The sequence below is a fragment of the Callorhinchus milii genome, unplaced genomic scaffold (assembly GCF_018977255.1).
Source record: "Callorhinchus milii isolate IMCB2004 unplaced genomic scaffold, IMCB_Cmil_1.0 Scaffold6, whole genome shotgun sequence".
NCBI lineage: Eukaryota > Metazoa > Chordata > Chondrichthyes > Chimaeriformes > Callorhinchidae > Callorhinchus > Callorhinchus milii.
This window is the reverse complement of record NW_024704747.1, coordinates 16435738-16455646: the sequence shown is the minus strand read 5'-3', so window position 1 is coordinate 16455646 and position 19909 is coordinate 16435738. Positions and strand designations below refer to the sequence as shown.

General features: G+C 42.6%; 1 protein-coding gene across 1 annotated transcript in view; it reads right to left on the bottom strand.

Moving 5' to 3' along the window:
* Window positions 1–17464, bottom strand: part of raph1a (Ras association (RalGDS/AF-6) and pleckstrin homology domains 1a) — a 133541-nt gene extending 116077 nt beyond the window's left edge. The window contains exon 1 of the mRNA XM_007890617.2: window positions 17383–17464. The gene's annotated coding sequence lies outside the window, so the exon portion shown is untranslated. The remainder of the gene's footprint in view (window positions 1–17382) is intronic.
* Window positions 17465–19909: the final 2445 nt, after the last annotated feature.

The window sequence follows — 19909 nt, the reverse complement described above, 5'->3', positions numbered from 1 at the left end:
CAGATTTTTTTCCTTCCCAAACAATAACTGAAAAGAACCCAAACAGAAGATAACTTGAGGAACACAGTCGGGTACCTTTGCCTCAGAACTTAGCTCTTTACTGATGGGTTCCAGCCCCATCATTGGCCAGAAACCAATATTGCAGGCGTACAAACAACACATTTCCAAATCTGACCTCTGTCGAAACAATGTCAATATCGTCAGAACAGACACTGCCAGAAACTTTGCAGACCTCCTAATTGAATTCTCATCTATAAGTCACAAACAAAGCTTAATAGTTTAAGCCTTATGACAGCTTTTAGTCTTCAAAAAAAACAGTAGCAGCACAAGACATGAGAACCATTGCAGTGTTCAGTAATGTGTGCTTGGCCTGCAGGAAGGTCATACACCAAGAAGGCCTGTATTCAAACATTTAATTCTACTCCTCAGCAGGATTCTCAGACCTCCACAGGGAAAGGGAGGGGACGAGGAGGAGGTTGTCAGACAGAATTCTAAGATGCAATCACATGCCATAATGTTGCTAGATATCCTCTTTACGCCATTGCACGCCATGAAAATTCTAGAAGGGCTCTTCTATATTTCTTGATTTTTCCACCATATTGATACTTTGAGTCTGCATCAACCTCCCTCTTTTCCATTATTCCTGATATTTTTTTAAAAAGCCTCAGTGCTCTAGGTTTAGTTGTAAATCCCTTGCTCCTAGTAAGAATGCTTTGCGCCCTTTCCATCTCACCCTTAAACCTATTGCAATTTAGCCTTTTTGTCATTATGTGTGTCCAATTTATCAGTTTATCATCCGTTTTAAATTTATCCCTCTTTATTTCTACAAAATTTACTTTTCTCCAATCTCACTACTCAACCAACTCTGATCCTGCCTTTCCCTGTCTCTTCCTGTATGGAATCCAATTAAACACTGTTGAGCCCCAAGTGTTCCCCCACCTCCAGATTAGTTACTTGTCCCACTTCATTCCCCAAAACCAAATCCAGGACTGCTCTGCACAGACTCCCTCACCCCTCAGGCTGCCGAAACACTCACCCACGCATTCGTCACATCAAGGCTCGATTACAGGAACTCCCTCCTCATTGGCCTTATCAACTCTTCCCTTCACAAGCTGCAGATCATCCAAAACTCTGCAGCTCGTGCCCTCTCACACATCAGGCTCCGTGACCCCATCGCTCCCACCCTCGCCCAGCTCCACTGGTTCCCCATCCCCCAGAGGATCGAGTTCAAGATCCTCATCCTCACCTTTAAGGCCATCCATGGCCTTGCCCCTTCCTACCTCCCTGACCTGCTGACTCCCTACCAACCTGCCCGCTCCCTCCACTCAGCGAGCTCTGGCCTACTCCATGTCTCCCGCCCTACCATTGATGGCCGGGCTTTCAGCTCTCTGCCCCCACACTCTGGAACTCCATCCCACGGTCTCTTCGCCTCACTTTCTCCCTTGCCTCCTTCAAGGCCGGTCTCAAGACCCTTATCTTTAACCGTGCCTTTGGTCTCCCTCTTGCCTCTCTGCCTTCCCTCACCTCTACACCACCCCTCCCCCATGCTCGGGCCACGACACCTGACTGTTCAGCGCTTTGGGACATCCTCTCGACGTGAAAGGCGCTCTATAAATGTAATTTTGTTGTTGTTGTCGGGCTGCCCCCAGATTGCTTAAGAAAGCAGTCTTGTATAGGTTCTAAAAATACAACTCCATTTTACCCTCTCATGACGTCTGAAAAACAAAGTGTTCCTGGATCTGTCAACAATAAAAACAGCGTTTCTTGTTGCTAATCACATTTGACTGGCTCCCTGAATTGAAGCCTTAGTTGTGAACACTGTTCTGCAACAAGTCGCAAAACTCAAATCAAAACTTAATCCCCCCCACCAAACACTGTTGGGGAGAGCATTTTTAACGAAATCTTCGCTGCATTAAACTGAGCCACTTTTTTATGATAGAGAAATTGAACCCGGTCAATTTGCTGGAGTGTGTACTTTCATTTAGATGCTTTGTACAGTCCACATATTTGTTTTAGTTAAGCGTGGAGCTGCACCTTCAGTTAGATCGATTCTGTATCATGCGAAGATACACGTCTTGTGCAATTCTAACTATCAATTGGTGTAGTGTGTAACTCAACTACATTCATAAAACTGATGTTTCTCTCTTGTGGGAGGATCGAGATAACCAATTTAGACCTTGAATATTGACCTCGTTAACTAGTAACTGCTTCTTAGTGACAAACATTGGCACATTATGCAAGTTGTTTTAAAAAAATTGACTAATATGGCTTTAACTAATGAAGGTTGTTTTTGATTATATGAGGAAGTGTGAGCTAACCGTTTATTACATCTGATGATTGAATGCTTGGCAGGTTCTGATAAGGAGAGGGTATTGATGTCAATGCAGGCTTGATGCCAATGTGTTGTGACTGACAAATGGCTTTGTGAGATAGCCCTAAAGAGTGATGCTATAATCCCCCACCTTCTGTGTTCATTTCAGTTATTTGCTATTTAACCCTTTCTCAGTCGAGCCCTTTCAGTATTTCCGTTGTTTGTCGTGGAGTAAAGAGGATAACTAGCAGTATCATGGTATGTGATTGCATTTTAGAAATCTGTATGACAACCTCATCCTTCTCCTCCCTTCACAAGCCAGAATGGTCTGTGCTGGGGCCTCTCCTTTTATCCATTTATAAGAATGGTCTCAACTTGGGTATAGCGGGCATGGTATCAAAGTTTGCAGATGATACCAGCTTGGAAGCACTGTGAATAGAGATGAGGATGGCAAGAGAAGGCAAGAGAAATGCACAATGGTCTGATCAGGACAGATGAGGTTCAATGAGGGAAAATGTGAGGTGCTACATTTGGTAAGAAAAATGAGGGAAGAGAGTATATATTGAATGGCAGTTTCTTGCAAGGAGCTGAGGAACAAAGGGATTTGGGAATGCAGGTACACATTGAAAGTGGCATCTCAGGCGACAAGGGCTGTAAAGACTATTGGTATGCTGGGTTTTATACGCAGGGGCATAATGTTATGTTACGTTTGTATAAATCATTGCTCAGGCAGCAACTTAAGTATTATGTCTAGTTATGGGGACCTCATTTGAGCAAGGATGGCGGAGCCTTGGAATGGGTGCAGAGGTTTACAAGAATGATTTGGGAGATGAAGGGTTACGTTATGAGGAGAGATTGGAGAAGTTGGGCTTCTTTTCATTGGAGCAGAGAAGGTTGAGAGGGGCAAAAACAATTTGCTGGGAACATCAGCAGGTCAAGCAGGTCTATGTTTTGTGGGCCATGGACCCGAAACGTTAACTCTTCCCAACTCTTCCCTTCACAAGCTGCAGATCATCCAAAACTCTGCAGCTTGTGTACTCTCGCACACCAGGCTCCACGACCCCATCACTCCCACCCTCGCCTGACTCCACTGGCTCCCCATCCCCCAGAGGATCGAATTCAAGATCCTCATCCTCACTTTCAAGGCCATCCATGGCCTCGCCCCTCCTACCTCTCTGACCTGCTGACTCCCTACCAACCTGCCCACTCCCTCCGTTCAGCGGGCTCCGGCCTGCTCCATGTCTCCCGCCCGACCTACCATAGATGGCTGAGCTTTCAGCCTCTCTGCCCCCACATTCTGGAACCCTATCCCACGGTCCCTTCACCTCACTTCCTCCCTTGCCTCCTTCAAGGCCGGTCTCAAGACCCTTCTCTTCGATCGTGCCTTTGGTTGGCCTCTCACCTCTATATCTTCCCTCACCCCTGCACCACCCCTCCCCCATGCTCGGGCCCCGACACCTGACTGTTCAGCACTTTGGGACGTCCTCCCGACGTGAAAGGCCCTCTATAAACGTAATTTTGTTGTTGTTAACCCACTTTTCCTGTTACTTTTCATATAGCCTCTTTTGAACCAAGCACAGCCCCATTAGGTTCCTTCGTTCCAAACACTAAGGCAACTGCTTATAAGTGGAAACGTTCACGCAGATCACAACACTGTTCTGTAATGTTGAATCATGCAGCCTGAACATTCTCAGTGCTAAATCACATAGTACAGCCTGGCCTAATGAAAACCAGACTTCCCATTTATTACTGTCAAACATTTAAAATTGGTATTTTCTTACTTCATAATATTTCTTCCTGGTATTTGGTATCCTGCCATTTGTGAGAAAAAAATGATTCCAAACTTAAGAAAAACCATTTCCAGTAGCAAAAAACACTAACACAATGAATTCAATTACCAGAAATCTCCCCAGGATCCTAATCAAACTAGGGCTGTGCACACAGCACGGGACACTAAACAAATCGAGATCTGCAGACAGGCCTCACTCCCTCGATGCCAGTGGGGAGTTGGTGGACAATGCAGAATCCACCTCAGTCTCTCCCTTCCTGAAACTAACTCTCAGATTAAATGAATTGAAGATCAAACCTCAACCAAACTGCTGCACTCTGTTCATCCTTCATTCCCTAAAGTGAACCTCAATGTATTTCACAGAAAGGTACTCAGAAGCCAAAGAAAAAGATAGCATTTACAGAATAATTTAATGTTTCAGCACAGGGAATGGCTCGACAGCTACTGTGGCTGTGCCTGCGCTCTGAAAAAGTTAGTCTCAAGCTTCCCAGCACCTTGAGACGCTCCCGACATGAAAGGCTCTATATAAATGTAATTTTGGTGTTTTCACCATATTCTTTTAAATTGTTCTTTTTCAAATATTTTGTCTAACTATATAAAAAAATGGTGAATTCTACTTCAATCACAGTATTCAGTGAAGCATGGCATGTCCTAATGGAAATTCATCAAAAAAAAATGAAAGTCATTGTCATTCTATACAATTTACAGACCAAAGTATAGTGCCTACGTTGGAAATTCCTATATTGGTAATATTCTTTTCTGGAAATTCTGGTCTTTTCCCCTAAAAAAAAAGAATATCTTCCACGCTGCATGTCAATTTTACATTGCAACATTCAATACACAGTACATTGTATTGAACAGCACAATATAAAATTACTTATTCTGAAATTTATTAACTGTTTGTCTCGCTCTGCCTTGAACAAACATCACACTTCTATTAATCTTGGTAGCCTTATCCCAAATAGACAATGGGCTTTACAAATTGAATCTCATTCTCCTCCATTAAAACTATGTGTACATTTCAACCACCCCAAAAGAATCATCCCAATTTGTCACAAATCAGTCACTCGATATCTGGACCAAAAGTAGACAGCAACATAATGAACTGTATTGAAAGGAAAATCTGAATTTACCCAGCACACTAACAGCCTTGGACTGCACATTGCACTATCAACACACTATTGATTTATTAGTGAGTTTTACTGCAGCTCTGAGCCAATCAAATTTTCTGCTTGCAGTGACAGAAGGTGCATTAGGTAATGAGAATATGTGCAGAGTTGCTAATGCTGCGCATTTGCCCTATCATTGCAAACATTAAAAGACTGGTAATGAATAAAGCACTCAACAGCCATCATTGATTGACATAGAGGTAAATGAATAAGTGAAAAATCCCTTTCGCGGTTACTTGGTACACAGTACAAATGAAAAAACTGACAAGGGAACATATTTTATCACAATAATAATCCTTGCATTTTATAGTGCAAGGATGTCTCACATTGCTTCATAGGATATTACGTAAAGTGTACGGACTATTTTGGAGGCAAAGGCTCCAAATTTGCTTGCAGCCATATAGTGGATGATCACGGTAGGTTAGCTAAACATAGATAGAATGACTGCAAAGGGCACCAGATTTGGGTTTTCCATCCCATTTGGAAGGGGAGGGGGTAAGAAAAATATTCAATGCTTCCATTCCCAATAGATATCCATCAACTCCTGGTGAAAGAGCACACAAATGTCAGAAAAGGATTGGAATGGCTTTAGCTGCAATGTCCCTCCCACAAATACAAGTTACAACCTCAGACTCAGGAAGAGATTCTAGAAATCAGGCACCCTTCTTCCTGCCAGTACCACCATTATTTTACAATCATATCAGTCCTATGTGGGCCTCAGCATTGGACTGAACATTCAGACGTGGGAATATGGCACAACTGCAAAATAAACTCCACCTCAGCAACATGAGCACTGCTGAAATGTTACCAGCTCTACAAACTCACTGCACTTCAATCAACTTAGGTGCAAATGCCATAATTTCTCAAAAAGGTTATGCCAAAAAGTGTACAGCTTCCAGTGCTTGTGCGCAGGTAGCTGGCTGGTTCACGCAGAAGTGACAAACTAGAAGCGATGGCCATTTCTTCTGCACACCCATGATAAACCTGTGTCTAATTTTTTTGATTCAAGAAACCACTTTATAACGGGATTTTGTTACAGAAACCTGAACGAGTGCACAATGCTTCCTTAACCAGTTGTAACACATTGTGGTACTGTATTAAGAAATGCAGGTCCTAAATTTAATCCCAGTATTTGCAGAATTCATTTCTCAATCAGAGTGGTAGAACAGCCTCAGATTTCACAGATGGGCAAACAGAAAGAGGAGAAAAGAAATTAACCCCTTTTCCCACTTCTGTTGACCAGTAACACAAGTACAGGAGGGGGGAAGGAACAGTGAGTAAAGGCTGGTTTAAGTCCAGATACGCCAACTACCATGTTCAAGCAGCCAATCATGATCAACATTTTGTCTTATAAGAAGAATTAGGGCAAATTACAATAAGATTGCTGGCACCTTTTGATCCAAACATCATTGTAAGTCAAATGCAAAGTTTTTTTTATTAAATGATGAGTCTCATTAACATTTCTATAAATAAGAGCTAATAAGTAACCAGCACATGACATGTTGGATATTTTAGATTAAAAAGAAAATGACAAGAGAGGAAGCACGAACCAGACCACTTATTCCAAGGGTTCCAAAAAGAATTAATAATCATTTCAGGAGCACAACCACTTATCATTTCAAGTGATTCATTGGTTCATGTGAAGGTCATATTCAAAATGAGTTTGGGAAACAGATCTGGAACATCTTGAATAAACCAGCTAAAGAGACTCAAGTGTTTTGTTTTTAGAACGTCAACAAAAAGGGTGAATAGCTGGAACTTAAAACAGGTGAAAAAAGCTGAAGTTTAATCCAAAAACATTTATTTTCCAAATGTATTGTTCTTTGAAGGCGGTCAAAATTTAAGTTCCAAATGGAAATTATTCCAAATGACAGCAGGTGCGCAAATAGGCCATTTCCCCACATTTCTGAACCAATTTATAACCCCATTACCCCCCATACAACTCACCAATCCACAAATTAAATGATTTTGCCAGCTCTCTAAATCATAAGAGACATTTCATAACACCTGTAAGTTGCTGCAATTTTACTATTATCAATATTTACCAATTGTTGCATATTGAGCTAGACAGCTGAAAATTGAACTTGAGACTAGAAGTCTCTGGGTTCAATTGAAGGTGCATACTCTCAGCCTTTCTCCTTTTCCATGATTGGCAAACATCCAAGAAAATATATTTGATCAAATTATCTAAGCAACATCTCTCTTCCTAGGTTTATGCTGTTTAAAGGAGACATTGAGCATCTCCAACTTACCTACAAACCAAAGTATGTTTTGACAGCATCCTAGCTCTCAAAGCAAACACATTTGGAGCTACCTTGCACAACACCTCTCCAATTGAAATATGTTATAGCTTGTAGTTAATTAGCAAAAATTCAATTATTTTGTTGTTGGTACAACTGGGTGGAGAAAAATAACATAGCTGCTTTTGTAATACAATGATGAAATTTGCAAGAGTGAGTCCTCAACACTGGCTGTTTATTCATAAAATAGATCAATGGAATTTGAATTCCAAGGTTATGAGCAGAACAGGTAAGTGTTGTTAAACCTCCAAGTGCAGAATACCTTCCACAAGAATCAGCAACAGTGAAACATAATAGGTATGACTACATTCTAGATTTCAATGTAGGCCACTTCCAGATCAACTCCAGTTGGACTATAATATGCATGTATACTCGTTCTAATTCCTCATCTGTAATCTTCCTTGTGAATCGGGTTTTCTTTGTGGATTTGAGAATGGTTGATCTACAATGAACAGATTGCAACATAGATTTCACCATCAGCACTTTCGCATCAACTCCTTGCTGGATTTCCCCAGGGAGACCATTTGGTCAACCCTTGGTTCCTAATGTGGATAATAATAATCCTTGCAGTTGATATACCGCCTTGTCACATCTTCCAAGACATCTCAAAGCGCTTCACAGAATATACTGCAAAGTGAGTTAACAGTCTTTTTTTGTAGAAAAACACGTCAATATTACTTACTCTGTGAAACAGAGTGTATCTCCATGTCCAAAGAGTTTCATGCCCATCAAAACCAAATACTTTGAGCAGTTGGGCTCAATTTATTGTTGTTATATTGATATTCATAAACCATTTTAGCTTTGTAAAGCATCAAAACCCCTCAAGTAAGTTACACAAGACTAGTGACTGGCATACATACTTATATTGGTATGTTTGATGTAACTGGGTTTCAATGGTACTCTGCACACTCCGTGAACCTGTTCACTGTTGAAAAGAGAAGCCAGCTGAGTAAAGGGATATTTGATGGAAGTGAGTGGAGAAATCAGAAGTAAGTCATCAAAACTACAAGTAAACCTAGTAAACATTGATTTCTTCATACCAGATGAAGATTTTGATATTTCAAGCGTATTTAAGTGCCAGATGGCCTTTCAAAGACCTTGCTCTAACAGACAGTGAAAAGCTGTTAAGTTCATGATGTCATTCTCTCCATCACTTCAGTTGTACATTTCCTGGACAGCTGCAAGGTTAAACAGGCCCAACCCCGACCCAACCATATATTGTGCATTTCACCAGCATTTGTCAACATGCTGCAGCAGCTCTCCCTCACCAACTTGTCCAAACAGCACCAAGCATGCCTGCAAAACACTGCAAAAGGCCTGCAGACAACAGACGGTTTATATTTAAATTGCCCTCACTAGGTTTGAAACCAAAAAATGCAGCTAGATGTAGATAAGCAAAACCGATAAATACCCAACTGGAACAGCATATTCAAAAAGACACTGATGGCATCAGAGATCTTAACCAATAAAATGGTTAAAAAAAGTACTGCCCTTCATAATCTTTTAAAATGAGACATGAAACGTTCATTAAATAATAAACACTTCAATTTGTGGTAGCAATTTATCATATCAAAATGCCTCAACAGGTTTCATACACTGAGTTAATTTGAAGAGTTGTTGTATAGGCAATATAGCAACTGGTCTATGTAGCAAAGTCTTACAAACAATGAGACAAATGAACAATAAACCTGCAAACTGATCAATTTAGCTGGAGAAATAATGGCCAGGACACCAAGAGATCTTCCTGCTCTTCTTAGAAACATCACAGAATCATCAATGTCTACCCGATTCTTCATTTCAACAGTTCAACAAAAGGATTGTACTCCAACAATGTAGCAAAACACATGTTTTGAACTGGAGGAGCTTTCAGGGTAAACTATGAGATCAAGTACAATGTGGAATGTGAATCCCTAACCGCCTGATACAATTAAACTACATTGCAGTATCAAAACTTTTAAAGAAGCAGAGCACTCATCTTTATACCGACAGATACTGATCACCTAAAGGGTCTTCAATAAATGGGTCAATTGTTTGGCACAATGCCAAGGAGGCTAGTTCTGGGTTCCTTGAATGCTTTGGGTTCAGTGAATCAGCCTGGATGTGATGGGGGGGAGAGAGAGAAGAGAGAACTAGCTATATAATAATAATAACCCTTGCATTTGATATAGCGCTTTTTCACATCTTCTGGATGTCTCAAAGCACTTCACAGAATATGCTGTAAAGTGAATTGACTGTATATTTGTGGGTGAAATGTGGCAGCCGATTGCGCACAGCAGTGTTCCACAAAGAGTCGTGAATTGAAAATGACCAATTTATTATTGTTTTATTTTGGAGGGATTATTATTAGGCGTGTGGAGCAAGGAAACTTGCCCAAGGTTTCGCCCTGCCTGGAATTGAACCCAGGTGTCTCGCTTGCAAGGCAAGTGCTCTAACCACTGAGCTGCAGGACTCCACAAATATAAATTATATATAACAATCCAATACACAAAGGAAAGTAACTCTAAAACACTGCCAGCCCTCAGAAAACTACTGTTCAAAAACAGTATACCAGTCACCCCAGTGATCCCAAATAGTTGTCACCTTATTCACACTCTCAGGTTATATCCTCAATTGCAGAAAAATAATCCACCGCTGTTTCCTTAGGAGCTGAAGTGGTGATTTCCAAATATTTGAAAACTTAAATATTACTGCAAATGAGAGAAGAAATGCCAGCAAAATATGATTAGATTTCAAATGTTTAAAGAACCAATATTTCTGCAGCTTATCGTGATCAGCACTTGCATCACGATAAGGAGGGTCAGGGTACAGGTTCAGCTGAAAGAACATTCCCCGAATTGTATCCACCCTCTTGTTAAACTTTCAGGAATAATGACGTTTGTGCCACAATTGGTGCAATTGACAGGAGCAATTTAAATACAAACTCCAAAGTTTAAAGGCTTTTTTTTTTGCTCAGCCGGGTATCTGACACCTGTGGAAACCCATCATCATGCTTAAAAGTATTAAAACCAAACTGAGTTTAAAGGATTGGTAGGTAGGGAGGACAACCATCCCTCGCTTGGAAGCACAGGGGTATGGTGACATTTATGAGTAAGGTGAGCTAATATTTAACTGAGTATCTTTATGACAAAAGTGTTCTTACTACATTAACGCAAGCAGTCATCTCCCCAAGAGAGACCTGGAGACCTAACTCTACAGCCTGCCCCTGGTGTTGTCAAATCCATCTCCTCCACCCACTCCAAAAAAGATGATCAACACTGGCATGAAGGGCAGGGAGAATTTAACATAACCATAGACCAAATTAATTGCTGCATCCCAAAACCCAGCCTTTAAAGCAAACTACAAATGTGTCAAGTTTAGAGTAAAAGTCAACGTTCAAGCCATCATCTCAAACACTGCTCCCAACTTGTCCAAATGAACACCCCTCGGAGTAATGGAGAATAATCACCATTATAAGTACAATTCATTAACACTTTATGCCAAAAGGAAATGAGACCTGAAAGGAAAAAAGCTGGCAGCTTTGAATTTAAGTAGAATGTCTCACCTGAAATTTAAGCTAGAAGTTTGCTCCTTTGCCAGAAAGCAACAGGGATGGCTAAAAACAACAGGGTATAGCTTAATACAGTCTCTGAGCACACTGAACTGTAAAAGCCACTCAAAACAACAGCACATCAAGAGGAAAGCTCCACAGATTTCACTCTCCTTTGCCAATGATTCCACGAAGTAGCAAATGTCTAATTTAGCACATCCTTGAACTATGGTTCTTTAAGTTAAATGCTGCATCCGAAAAGTCTTGTTTGAACTCAACCTTTCCACCACACCCAACAAACCAAGTTAGCACTGTCCTTACTGAATATTTGAAAAGGGCAAATAATCAATCTCTTTACACCCTTGAAATAAAATGACCAACATAGTCAGCTACAATATGCTTTCCAATTATTTTATATCTCCTCTTGCCATTCTAACCCTTCAAAAAAAAAAACACTTTTTGAAAAGAGTTCATGTTACTCAAGCACAACTACAATAGAACCGCAGGCCAATGAGAGAGATAATGCTATCACAAATTTGAGAAGGAAAACATTATTGAACTGAAGGTTGAGCCAAAGGTCTGGTGTTCAGAATAAACGCAAATCTATTTGCAAAGAGATCATTCGTTTAGAAGCAAAGAAGAGTCTGCAGACAAGTTAAGGAGAGCAATGACCACAGGGTCCTCTATGCAATATAAACCATGGATGATAAGTATCAGCACAATAAAGCATTTAACCTGAAGCATTTCAATATTTAAACCCAGTATAGATAATTCAATTCTGCAGTTGGCAAATAGCTATTATGGAAGCGTGAGATGGGGTAAATGACTGAATTGATAAGAACACAACTTTTCAATTTGTGTTTTAGGCTACTTCAACTATGAAAAATTATAAGCAGATGTACACAAAACATGCGTCAAAAAAGGTTTACTTCCATCATTTCAGAAATCTTCCGATTCTAATGTATTTTGAGAGGCTATTACCTTAATATCTCAGAGGAGATCTGGTGTTGAAGGCAGACCCCATTCATCTAAACAGAGGTCATATGTACACACTGAGGAAGCAAAGGTTCTGAACCCAGAGCTGGGCTCAGCTGCTACGACTGTGGATGCTCTCAAGCAGAAATGGTTAAAGGTACATTTCAGATGGGCTTCTGTGTATATCAGACATCTAGCTGATCAAAATAAAAAATTGTGCAGTAACATTTTATAAGAAGCTACTGAAATAGAAATGTCCAGTTTACCCAGCTCAAGTACTGTAAATGTCAAGCTCAACAGTAGTGGATGCAGCACAAAAAATGCTTCCTGGGAGCAATGATAACATGACAATGCAGCATTTAAAATCTTGTCCACACATATGCCTGGAGCTCTGCAGGAGAGTTACACAACCACTGCTGATGAATGGTAAGGACCCTGCAATTCTCAGAATCTCATTAACCTCAAGCTGTAAGATTTTGGGTGACTAGAAGAGATATGAAATATGAAGTACAGTATTGTGGATTTTTACCAAGACTTCATATCCAACAGATTCAAAACTCCGCCACCCATATTCTCACCCATATAAACTACATATCCCCATCACCCTAGTGCTTGCCAGGCTTCAGTGACTACCTATTGCAGAATGAATCGATTTCAAGATCCTCACGGTTATAATTCAATTCACGCCATGGCACATCCCTACCTCTCCAACCTACTTACATCCATTCCAGCCACCCTTTGCTCAGCTGGCTGGCTCCACGCACCTCATCCCCTCTGCTCCACCACTGGTGACCGTGCTTTTAACCACTGCATCCAAACTGGGGAATCCTCTGCCTGAATCCTCCACCTTGTCAGTCTTGATGGTGGTCAGGCTGAACAGAATATTGCCTTGTGCCTCAATGATGTTTATCGCTTGTGTAACATTGATATTATAGTGCCACTTTGTAGCCTCCTCACTATCAAATCTCTTGCAGCAATTCAATCTTTAAAGATAGCGTTATACAGTTTTCTTTTCAAACACACTCCCGGCGCATTTTGTTTGCAGGGTTTCAGGCATTCTCTAAGCTGTCACCGTCAAAAATCCCCATCAAAAAACAAATGCCTGTTTGGCTAGTTTGGTTATTCACTAGTACATTGGAACAGAACTATCTTGATCATTTGAAAGCCAAGCACCCTTCAGCACACTCGGTAGCTAGCATCATTACTGCAATTTACTTTTTGAGGAAGGGAGGGGATGGTGTTATGGGAATAGAATCTCCCCAGTTGCTGCTCCACTGGAAACTCTTAAAAGGATCTGTCCTATAAAATTAAAAATATGGGCTTCATTACAAGTGGCCAACAGAACAGCTCATTACTCTGTCGACTTGCATACCAATCACTCTGCTAAACGTTAATAAAATTAGCCCCAACATCTTGGAAAATAGCACTCTTTATCCTACAACTGCTACTTCCTGTTGCTCTCTTTGACCTTCTTCTGTAATGAAAGCCTTCTGTGTCCTGCAGTTAATCTCCTCCAAACTCCTCCACCCATATGATAACAAGGACATTTCGCAGTACAACACCTCAAAAGGTTCTTCCAGTCAAACAGATTTCATTTCAAATCGTAGCAGCTCAATGTGCCACAGGAAAACACTGACATTTTTTATGTACTTTAGCATTAAAATTATACCTTTAGCCTCTCAGCTGAAAATTGAACAAGCTATTCAAAGGCTTTTGTCCAATGTAGAATTATGCACCATCATTGCTCGAGATTTCTCAATTCTCAACGTAAACTATGTGCAACACCCCAAAAAAAAAATCATCTGAAGTCCACAGAGTGTGCTTTCCAGGAGGGATCTGGAGTGGAAACACTAAATGATTTTTCCCTTCCTAGCCAGTGGTTAGGAAGCACCCCCACTGAGATCAATGTGTTGCTCCTTTTTGGAAGAGCGGGTCAGTTTTTTACCTACGACACATCTGAAGAAGCACATGTCTTAGGAGTGTTCTCTTTTCATACCTAATTATACTTATTGATCCTGGAAATTTTACTGAATGCATTTAAGCGTTTTAATGAAGTCAGACTGTCCGAAGTTGTGTTTAAGATAAACACATGTCCATAACACAGCAATGTCTCAGCATTGTTTTAACATATTGCCGGCGTTCAATCCAAAAATTAGACCATTTGGAGTTATTTCACAGCCAGATGCACACCACCAAACTGTGCTATCTATTCGTGTTTCACTGCACTCCTCCAGAGACGACTCGTTTCAGAGATCTCCTGATAACACAATGAACCACATCAGGGGCCGCAAAAGTTTAAATTTTGATGGACAAATGAAAACTTTGCAATTATAACAATGACATGCAAGAAGTATACATATAGAAGTAACTTTAGAAAGCATTATCTTTCCACAGTTTCACTGTTAAGATCTTAATTTTTAAATACGCTCTGCACTTGTTAGATATACAAAGGGATCATCACATCGGAGGTTTGTAAGCTTCTGCAACGCACCTTCTAGAATCAAACAATAATGTTTGCAACTTCACAGCTCTGATTTTTTTTCACAGCAACTGATACACATCAAATGGTTTGTGGCAAGCAAGAGTTGAAATAAAAGAAACCCATCGCCTGACCACAAACCTCATAGGTCTATACCAAAAAAAACAGGAACACAAGTAGTCCACTACATTGTTTACCGCATATTAAAGTTCTTAAACTATGAGGACAAATAGTTGTATTCTGATATTGTCACATAGCAGCTTCACAAGGCACACAAAACACCAACCAAGTCAAGTGTCAGCATGGTTCAGCTAGCAGCACATTTGCCAATTGACAAAGTGTTTCAAGCCCCAAATCTTGAGCTCATTGACTGGGGTGACACTCCAGTACATTACTGGGAACACGATCTCCACTAATGGAGGTAACATCTGCCTATAATCATCTGCCCTTCAGGTGGACCTTAAAATTCCATTACACATGAAAAAAATAGGTAGTTTCTCCTGGCAATCTGGCCAAAAATACTCCAATAATTGATCTCCTGCTGTTTGTACAGCACTGCTGGTACCAACAGTTATCAAGTTTGCCTAGGAAAAGAATCACTTCATGTGAGAGAAATTACCTGAGAAACACTTCAAGATGTTTTGCTGTGAGTTTCTACCCCATAAATATGCAAATATATTTGTCTATCTTTCAATTTACATTCAAAAACTATGAGAAGTATTAACCTCTCTCCAAATTAACTAGGAAAATGGCAAATCACATGTTTTTTTTATAAACTGTTAAAAAGATTAAGAACTGCTGCCTCTGGGGGTCTCAGACCCTTCAAAGGATGTGTTTTTCACAGTACATCTGAAGCAGCAGACACGTCAGAATGTCAGAACGGTAGCGGAAGCCAAGCTATTATTTTATCAGCAAGTTGATCTGCTCAGTTCACCTTAATAAAGACAAAATATGAAGATAAATACAATAATCATGTTCTGATGCCTTTGACAAAGTAGCTTTATTAAGAATGCAAAACACCAACTGGGTCAAGTGTTAGTATGGCTCAGTGAAGTGCCTGTCTGCACAATGACCCGCTGTACAATCCACAGCTATTAAAGCAAGGGCAGGATTTTCGTACTCTTGGCTCGCTCATGAAGAATGGCTACTTAGGCAAGGTGCCAAAGACTCTCTGGTGTCTGTTGAATCATATACTTATTATGAAACTGCATCTTCACAAGAAGGATGAAATACTTTATAAGTACATTTGATACATCTCAAAATACTTCATGATTCAGTATTTTGTGGGCAAATGTGACAATTGGCACACAGCAATATCTCATACGCAGCCATGAAGTGAATGACTAGTTTTATCTGGGGGATTGTTGGCCAGGACACCAAGAGAACCTCCCTTCACTGAGCAGTGCAATAGAATCTGAACAGCCAGATGTCCCAGAACCTTGTTTTAACATCTCAACTGAAGGATGGCACCTCCCCTCAACACTGAATTGTAGCGTCAACTTAAGAGTGCAAGCTGAAACCCCCAATGTGGTGTTTGAACCCACAACTTTCCAACTCGGAGACAGAGAATGCTAAAACCAACTGAGCCAAGCTGACACTTAAGAGGTGCAGGAAAATGTAATGAGCTAGCTGTGAAAATATCCGACAGCCACTGCGCACTATTATGCATTGCTCTTTTTAAGCCCAGGGCAGAGGGGCCTCCAGATCCAGACATTAATTTGAATCACGTCAGGCTCTTTTCACGTTACAGATGTTTGAAAACGTCACAGTAAGAAGATTTGTATGTTGCAAATTGTTACCCGATACCAGTCATTTCCACCCCTGGCCAGGATCCACTCCCAATTACTTTCATGCCACCGACCACACTGAGTCACTATGAGCACTTCCAGCAGACAAAACAGTACTGACTGTTGTGTAAGTCACTTCACAGACTTCTAAGTTTCCCACATTTATGACCATCGTCTCACTTTGATTCCGATCTTTCTTCGCCCAACAACAGCAACAAAAAAAATCACACCAAGTTAACCGAAGAGCCTTGTTTCAACTGCATCACTGCCACACAAATCACACCTCGGTCCAAACGCTGCACACTTTGCTCGTTTTCGTTCCCAATTCTGCCCACTCAACACCGCTCTCAAATAGGGAAAACCAATTTGCAACCAAAACGCTGCGATACAAATACAAATACAATCACAAAACAAACCAGCAGTTTCCACGCTTACTTATTTCGTTTTTTTTTAAGAAAAAAAACAAAAAAAATCACTTTTTTTTTAAATTGGCAGAAGTTCCAGGGTATTGTATGTGTCACTCACTGTCCAACTTGGGGGGGGGGAGTGGGGGGAGTGGGGGGAAAGGGACTAAAAAGAGGGATTATTGTCTCACTGAAAACCAAGGGGTCGGTGTCCAAATGGGCAAATCAGAACAACTTGAAAAGGGAGCAAGTTGTTGAAGGCAGCAGTTCAGCCCGAGGTTTCCCAGTGAGGTTTAATGGAGTGAAACTAAACTCAAAGAGTCTGTGTGGGGGAGAGAGAGAGAGAGAGAGAGAGAGAAAACCTTTCATCCCCAAATTACACCCCATTGAAGACAGGCGATGGGGTGAGGACCTCTCCTCTCACACAAACGTAGCGACGGTGTGGGATGGAGGAGAGAGAGAGAGAGAGAGAGAGGGAGAGAAGTCAATGCAAAAGGAGAAACACAGACAGACATTCATTCATAGCAAAACACACCATAAAATCCACACTCTCCCCCCACACAGACACCTCCTCCCCTCCCAAACTGCGACAGGGCCGCATCCCCCCCCCCCCCGGCCCGGCCCGGGGTCTCCCTCACTCACCCTGTGCGGTGGCCGGGCTCCCGGTGCCGGCCCTGGCCCTGGCCCTGGCCCTGCCCCCGCGGCGGCTCCCAGGTAACAAGAGGCTGCGAGCCGGAGAGGGAGGGAGGGAGAGGGGGTCTGGTCACTGCCTCCCAGCAGCGGGTCAGCCCAGACTGGCAGCGGGAGGAGTGGGAGGGGGAGCGGGAGGCTCTCCCGGTGGAGCCGCTCAGTGATGAGGGAGGGAGGGAGGGAGCGCTCGCGCGGGGTCGGTTGGCTGTGCGGTGGCCGCGCGCCGCTGTCACACTCGGCTCGAGCCGCTCTGCGGTTTATTGTGTGGCGGCGCCGGCGCAGCCACTTCCGGTCTCCGGCCCTCCCCCTCCTCCCCCCCACACACTCACCACTCACTCACTCACACACTGCTGTCCTCTAAAGCGGAATGTCTTCTTAAACGAGAAATGCAACCGTTTTCGCTCTGCTCTGCTCTGCCGCCCGCGGACAGGCACCGATCCTTGCACTTGACATGGCGCCTCGTCGCGTTGTTGAGACGTCTCAAAGCGCTTCACGGGATAATACTGTAAACTGTAGTGACTGTGTATTTTGTGGGCAAAACGTGGTAGCCGATAGGAGGCAGCAGTGTCGCACAAACAGGAGCGCGTTTTTTTTTTGTGGGGGGTCAGCACTGGATACTTAAGAGTATCCAAACTAGGCTGAGATTGTCGTACATCCCAACTACACACGGAAATCCCGGAGATAGATTGCTGGATGGAGTGTGCCCTCTCTCTCCCCGGAGGGACACACGCTGCTTACCTAATTCCAGGACGTATCAGGCGCAGGTTGGCAAGAGCCAAGGCTTGGGGGCCCCAGAGTATGTGTTGGGGTAACTGCTGGAGTCTAACCAGCTAAAACCGCATTGCCATTAATATTGCTGTCCGTCAACCTTTCCCGCTGCTTGTCCAGCTCGGACCACCCCACCCATTTTGACTTTGGATTGCAGGGTTGAACAGGATGACTCCCTGCCCCCAGTGACTGGTCTGCCCTTCCAGATCCTGCGATGAGCCAGACTGAATGTGCTGTCATCAGCAGTACCCTGGGACACTGCGGCCCCACCGGGCTTAGGAACCTGACTACCGAGGCCACCACAGAGAGATGGCTCAATTCCAACATTCCATTGCCAGGCACGTCAACATGGAGACAGTTCAGCTCCAAGGAGACAACAACAAATTTACATTTCTATAGCGCCTTTCACATCGGGAACACGTCCCAAGGCGCTGGACAATCAATGTTTCGGACCCAAAATCAAGGAGGGTGGAGAGTAAAGGGGGAAGGAGAGTGACCAAAGACACGGTCGAAGGAGGGTCTTGAGATAAGCTTTGAAGGAGGCAAGGGAGGGGGCGAGGCGGAGAGATTGCGGGATGTAGTTCCAGAGGGTAGGGGCAGAGGAGCTGTTGCCCCAAGCCTCAGAGTTTCCTCTTCAGCTATCTGGCAGACAACTGTCTTCAGCATAGTGGGCAGACCTTTACAGGACAACTTGTAATGTGTCAGCCACCTTGATGTTCTTGAGGACCAAGTCCAATGTTCATAAGGCTTACTCAGCACCAGCTGCTCAATCCAGGTCCTCATGCGAGGGGCCTTGGCAAATAGATGTGCCCAATGTGAAGTCACCTCCACCTCCAGGGTGTTTAGCAGCAGGTAAATCAATGTAGCCTGGAACCCTCCTTCCCTGTAGCCGTTTCTATATTTGCCACAAATCCACCTCACTGCTTGATCCTGGACTTTGCAGATGGGTTGGAGGAAACCTCTCTGCTGCATCCCCAGGAGCTCAGATCCATAAAGGAGGTCTGTTTGCACACAGGCCTTGTATGCCACAAGCTTGACCTGCATTGGGACCTTGCTGTCATTGAAGAGGGATGAGCATGACCAGATTGCCCTTTGCCTCTTCTCAGTGCAATTGCCCCTGAGGTACCGATAAGAGTTAACAATTGGGACTGATGCTCCTTGCATCTTCCAATACCTTTGCACTGGCACACCTGCCCTCCAGGAACAGTTTTGGCTAAGACTCCAGTACAATACTGGGGGAAGCAATATTGTGCATTGCACAAATGCTATCAGGGATCCGGATGAGGTGTTTAACCAAAACACCGCTTTCCTGTTCAGGTGCACACTAAAGATAGCATGACACTAATTATTATTATTAATAATAATCCTTGCATTTGGTGCAATGCTTTATCATGTCAGAAGGATGTCTTAAAGTGCTTCACAGGAATTATTATAGAGTGACTGTATTTGTGGGCAAACACAGTAGCACAATTGCGCACAGTAATGTCCCACAAACAGCCATGGAGTGAGTGACCAATTTTATTTGTAGAATTTGTTGGCCAGGTCAACAGCAGAAACTGCCTTCTCTTTTCAAATAGTGCCATGGGATCTTTAAAATCAACCTGAACAGAGAGATGGGATCTTGGTTTAACGTGTCATCCAAAGGACAGCACCCCAGAACTGCGTTAGAGTGTCAGCATAGACTATGTAAATTTAAATTCCAATGTGGGAT